Source organism: Primulina huaijiensis, unplaced genomic scaffold (genome assembly GCF_012295235.1).
Source record: "Primulina huaijiensis isolate GDHJ02 unplaced genomic scaffold, ASM1229523v2 scaffold35129, whole genome shotgun sequence".
NCBI lineage: Eukaryota > Viridiplantae > Streptophyta > Magnoliopsida > Lamiales > Gesneriaceae > Primulina > Primulina huaijiensis.
The window spans coordinates 40813-47016 of NW_027358189.1; the positions used below are offsets into that span (position 1 = coordinate 40813).

The following is a 6204-nucleotide window of genomic DNA, read 5'->3' on the forward strand; positions in this document are numbered from 1 at the left end:
CTAAGGCTTTTCTACACCTTTCCGCTTGTGCTACCCCGGCCTCGGTTAGGACTGACAGGTTTGAGCTGCCCTATATACACAAGGACGTGGTTTACAGCAGTATAACTTAAGAATGGACAGCCAAAAGCACCTAATACGAGTCTTAAAGGTCTATCTATTTGAAGAATACATAAAACTAGCATAAAGTACGTGTGATGCATGGTTAACTAATTAGATATAATATACATTAAAAAATATATCCAACTTAGTGGGATAAAGGTTCACGTTTTGTTTTAGTTTTACCAAACTATTGTTTATTGTGATGGGACAATTAAAAATTTAATTTTTAAATAGAATTCTTTTATTCATAACATTTCTCAAGATAAAGTGTATATATAAAATCATATTGAGAATGTCGTGTATTTAAAATTCGGGGTGTTATTTTCCAAAATCTATTAATAGTTTGTCTTATAAATCAAAGAATGTTATTTCATAATTCTGAATTTTTTTTACTAGCCATTACTAACATGGTTTAACAACTAGAGTAATAATTATATTTCCCAAAAAAATTTCCTCAGACTTTTCCCCGAAACAAAACCATGCATTTCGCGTGATTTGGACTTTGGAGTCTTGATGAAACATAACTGAACTCTACTTTCTTTATTCCACGAGCTAAGACCATGTCGTACAATCGTCACCTTCTTTGGTGAAGACAGCAATATCTCAGAACGTGAAGTAGTGGCTCTTTGAAAATCATATGAGCCACCAGTCAAAGAGCTGTTGTTTCCAGACATTTCTGCGACGATAACTGATGTTCATGAAACCGAGTTTATGAGTAACAATTGCCAAAATATTCTCACCAAAACAGTGTGAGAGATAAGGAAAAAACAGAGGAAAAACATAATGGGCAACAAACGAAACAAGAAACTAAAGCATAGGTAACCAATCCAGAGGATCAGAGTAATATCTTTCGTGGACTTAGTCACACAGTGATGCATATACATTTATCTGGTCACTAGGAAGAAAAGTCGGACATACCTCACTTATGAAATGCCAGGATTTTAGCATATAGATTACTCAATTTAGTATGACGAGTGTGAATGGCTAGTGTTCATCTCTCCATTTCTTGGTGCAGAATCCAACTTTTCTGTCTCTTTCCCACTGCATCCATATTAATTTCTTCATACTTTGTTTCGGTTATGATCATTTACATAAAATACAATTGTATTCACATTCTAGATCAGTTCATTAACTGATAACAAATGTTCCATGAAGCGAACAAAACCTGCATACCAATAATCGAACAAAGCAAACTGTAGTTCGTGAATGGCTATTTGTGATTTAGAACGTCAATACGCGTCATGATAACACTGAGAAGAAATATATGGCACACTCCATCCAGAGTCCAGACTCCTTCTGATAGGAAAAACGCCTTCATCCGTTAATGAAGAAGCATTAATCAAAATGAGAGTATCAAATCAATCAAGCTTTTTTCTTTTTTTTACTCGTAAGGAAACATATATCTTTCATTCGAGTGTTCTGATCAAAGTCCCCTCCCATTATTCCACGATAACACACAATCCAAACCCCTCCTACACCAGCCAGCCACCATAGCTAAATACACCTCCCATTGAACAAACATGGCTTGTATTTATTCCAATACCAGTTCGGAAAATTGGGGCCTTGAGTACCCGAAATAATATAAAACCATTTACCTAGCCATAATCTTGGGACATTACTTTGAAGGGCTAGTCGATAATTAGATTATTTTATTATCACTGAAGCTGAACATTTTTTTTAATTGTATTTTATTCTTTGTGTAAAATTTTTAAAATTATTAATCAAGGAGGTTTTTAATTGATTTTTTTTTCCCTTAAAAATCGATACCATATTTTGAAAAACTAAAATAGTGGTTAGGGTTGCTTCGATTGTCCGACAACCGCACATCCAAGCTCCAACAACATATATATTTTTTATTTTAATTTATAAATATATTAAAAAATATTTTAGAAGTATAAATTATTTATTTATTGAATTTAATTTAATTCATATATGGCTAAAATATTATAATCTTGATAAAGAAAAATAATATTAGTTTTTTTTATATGTTTATAAATATGTATAAATTATATTATATTCGAGTATATATAATTACAATACTTATTTATTATAATAATTTTTAAATAAATATATATCATTTTTAAAAATATTAATCAAAATATATATTTATATTAATTAGTAATTATAATTACAATAATTATTTATTATAATAATTTTTAAATAAATTTAACATTTTTTTAAAAAATATTAACCAAAAAATGATATTATAAATAGAAATATATACTTAATTGAATTTAATAATAATAAATTACTTAAAAACATTTTAAGTTAAAAGGTAAAATTGATTTTTTAATTTGATTATGTATCAATTCAACCATTTATAATAGTTTATACACAAGTTGTCTATTAACCAATAGTTTGTACATCAAAATATTTTTTACTGAGTTTTTATTAGAGTAAGATTTTTGTGAGACGGTCTTATATATCGACCCGACCAGGGGCGGAAGTACAGTTTCGTGTACCCGGGCTAAACCAAATTTTTTTAAAAAAATTTATATGTAAATTTTTGTATAATTTTGGATAAATTTGATATTAGTTCGGGTAGATCAATTTAAAATATTACAGGATGTTAGAGTTTAAAATTCTAGCCCGGGTAAATCCAAATTCCTGGCTCCGCCACTGGACCCGACCTATATTTTTAGTGAAAATTAATATTTTTGACATAAAAAATACCAAAAAACTCATTCAAAACCGTTTTACGCAAATATTTGTTGAGACAAATCTCATATCCAACCCGAACCGTGAAAAAAAAATATTTTTTTAATGTCAAACGTATTATTATTTTTACTCCAGGTAAGTCAAACCATCTCACATATATAGGTCCGTGAGATCGTCTCACATATATAGATCAGTGCGACCGTGTTATAAAATATCTAATAAAAAAAATATTTTCACAAGAAGGGTTAAATCGATTATCAATCTCACAAAATTGGTAAAATACATCACGTTTATGCATTGCATCACATGTGTTTAGCTCTTATATTATCCTTCAACCTCTCTTTTTTATTATTTTTCTCTTAGATGTACCGATAATTTTGTTTTTGTTTTTCTCAAGTAAACATATATTTTAAATATGTTTAAAATACAAATTAATATTTATAAATAAAATAGACTTACCAAAACAGAAAAATAATAAAAAAGGAAAGAGAAAAAACGGGTGCAGGGATATCACGACTATAAAAAGGTATCCCTCCTCGTTTGTTAATTGTGTTTCCATTCTCCAACGGGCTTCCGCTCCGCTCCTCGTCTGTAACTTTCTCTGAGGCGAAACCCTCGTATCTAGACTTGACTTGACTTGAATTGAGTCCCAAGAAATCAACAAGAAAAATATGGACTTGGAGGAAGAGGACTACGAACCCGCGTACAACACTTGACTTGAATTGAGTCCCAAGAAATCAACAAGAAAAATATGGACTTGGAGGAAGAGGACTACGAACCCGCGTACAACGAAGAAGAGGAAGACGACGACGACGAGATTACGCAGGAGGACGCCTGGGCTGTCATTGCTTATTTTGAGGAGAAGGGTTTGGTGCGCCAGCAACTCGACTCTTTTGACGAGTTTATTCAGAACACTATGCAAGAAATCGTTGATGAGTCCGCGGACATCGAGATCCGACCCGAGTCGCAGCACAACCCGGGTCACCAGCCGGACTTCGCTGAGGTCGTTTCGCTTATGAGAATTTTTATCGGTGTTGATATGCATTCTTCGAGAAATAAGGAGCACTTTATGGTGTCTTATAAGTCCGATCGATGGCAGAGACCCAAAACAGGCCACCCAGTACAATGTTTGTCCGGATGCTTTCTCGTGCTAGTGCCAAAGGGGTAATGGACATGCCAGGCAGATGAAAATTTTCTCCTTTCCCTTGTGGATGCATGATATCTTTCATATGTGTGTTGTGATTGTGTGTTTGTACCTGCAGGGTTCATCTGGTCAGTATATATGTGCTACCCTCCCATACATTCGCACAGAGATTCCTATCATTATTGTGTTCCGAGCACTAGGATTTGTTGCTGACAAAGATATATTAGAGCACATCTGCTACAATTTTTCGGACACACAAATGATGGAATTGCTGTGACCCTCCTTGGAAGAAGCATTTGTGATCCAAAATCAACAGGTAACTATAAGAAAATAAACCTTAACGGGGCAATGGGAAGTGAGAAAATAATTCTTTTTGTAGACAGTAAAAAATAATATATTGTTGTTGACAGATGAGCCTGACTACTATCGAGCCTGCTATTTTCACATTATTGTGTTATCTTGTAGCAATTAAAGAAATATAGTTGTCATTGGTTACCTGTTCCAAATAAATTTCAGCAGTGTTCTTGCCTGTCAAAGATCCATGCCATTTTGAGAACTTGCTGCGATGCTACTTTACTTTTGAATGTTCCATACTTTTTCTAGTTGGCTAATGATCTGGTACTGATGCAGGTTGCTTTAGACTACATTGGGAAAAGAGGAGCCACTGTAGGTGTCACCAGGGAGAAAAGAATTAATTACTTTTTTTCCAAAATCGCTTTCCTTGTTCAATGAATTTTCAATTTGTTTCTAAATCTTATTCTTCTTGCTACTTGGGCAGGTATGCCAAAGAGATTCTTTAGAAAGAAATGCTTCTTCATGTTGGTGTTGGGGAGTATTGTGAGACGAAGAAAGCTTATTATTCTGGGTTGGTTACTTCCTTGTCTGGACGTCATGTTACATAATTTGATGTTGACGCTTAATGTAGTTCCCTTCCTCTAGGTATATCATCCACCGGCTTCTGCTGTGTGCTCTTGGCTGAAGGATGATAGAGACCACTATGGCAATAAGAGACTGGATCTTGCTGATCCTTTGCTTGGTGGCCTATTTCGAATGGTTTGTTATTGCTAGTGGGGTTAATTTGACCATAAGAAATGAAATGTTCTTCATCTGAACATTGGCAACTATCTGTGGATGCAGTTATTCAGAAAGTTGGCCAGGGATGTTAGGTCTTATGTTCAGAAGGTTTTGATCGATGAAGCCTTGCTGTTATATGCATATATGAATATCATATTTTGTAATTATATATGTCTTGTTTCTGTGCTTGGCCAGTGTTTCGATAATGGGAAGACGTCAATTTGCAATAAAAGCAAAAACCATTACCAGTGGCCTGAAATACTCTCTTGCCACTGGAAACTGGGGACAAGCAAATGCGGCAGGTGCAAGAGCTGGAGTTTCCCAGATTGACTGACTTGTCATCTTTTATTTTATCGTGGATGTATTTTCAATATGACATGCCTTAAAGATACTTTTTTGGTCAACACAATTGTTTGGACTACTATATTGCAGGTGTTAAATCGTCTGACTTATGCCTTTACCTTGTCACATCTACGAAGACTCGATTCTCCCATCGGTCGTGAAGGTAACATGCCACAGTTTAAGTTTTTTCCTTTAGGGTTTATATTTTATAGCGTCAATCACTAATATTGACTGATTATTATTTCTAGTCTGTTTCAAATGACTTAACTTCTATTTAACTCAGTTGTCGCGTGCAAAAAATATTTACTCCTGCCTCCTAATGATGCTTATCTTTTCTAAACAATAGTTAGTGATGATTGTTATATCTTTTACTTTTGTTTAAAATTTAGCTTTCTCTGTCATGTTTTTTCAGGGAAACTGGCTAAGCCAAGGCAGTTGCACAATTCACAATGGGGAATGATGTGTCCCGTAGAAACACCAGAAGGACAAGTGGGTGCTCTTTTTGTTTAGCATTTACTGGGTCATTTTCGTCCATTTTCAGTTTATTTATTTTTGTAATGTGATTAACCTGCTGTTTTTCATTATAACTTCAGGCTTGTGGATTGGTGAAGAACCTTGCATTGATGGTCTATATAACAGTTGGTTCAGCAGCGTATCCAATTTTAGAATTTTTAGAGGAATGGGGTACTGAGAACTTTGAGGTGAGCAGTGTTAGGGACTATCTGAATGACGTGTCTGTTGCTGTTATTTTTAGATTCCTTGTTGGGTTAATATTTGTATTTGATACTTCCATACACTTACTCTTTGTTATTCTTTGATTCAAGGAAATCTCTGCTGCTGTTATTCCTCAGTCAACAAAAATCTTTGTGAATGGTTGTTGGGTTGGT

At 34.1% G+C, this 6204-nt stretch overlaps 1 long non-coding RNA gene and 1 pseudogene across 1 annotated transcript; both read left to right on the forward strand.

Moving 5' to 3' along the window:
• The first annotated feature begins 3295 nt into the window (after window positions 1-3295).
• Window positions 3296-4447, forward strand: LOC140968330 (uncharacterized). Its single transcript, XR_012173752.1, has 3 exons — window positions 3296-3921; window positions 4020-4217; window positions 4418-4447. It is a non-coding gene; the product is annotated as an uncharacterized lncRNA (long non-coding RNA).
• A 78-nt stretch (window positions 4448-4525) lies between these two features.
• On the forward strand, window positions 4526-6198 carry LOC140968332 (DNA-directed RNA polymerase II subunit RPB2-like; annotated as a pseudogene).
• The last annotated feature ends 6 nt before the right edge of the window (window positions 6199-6204 follow it).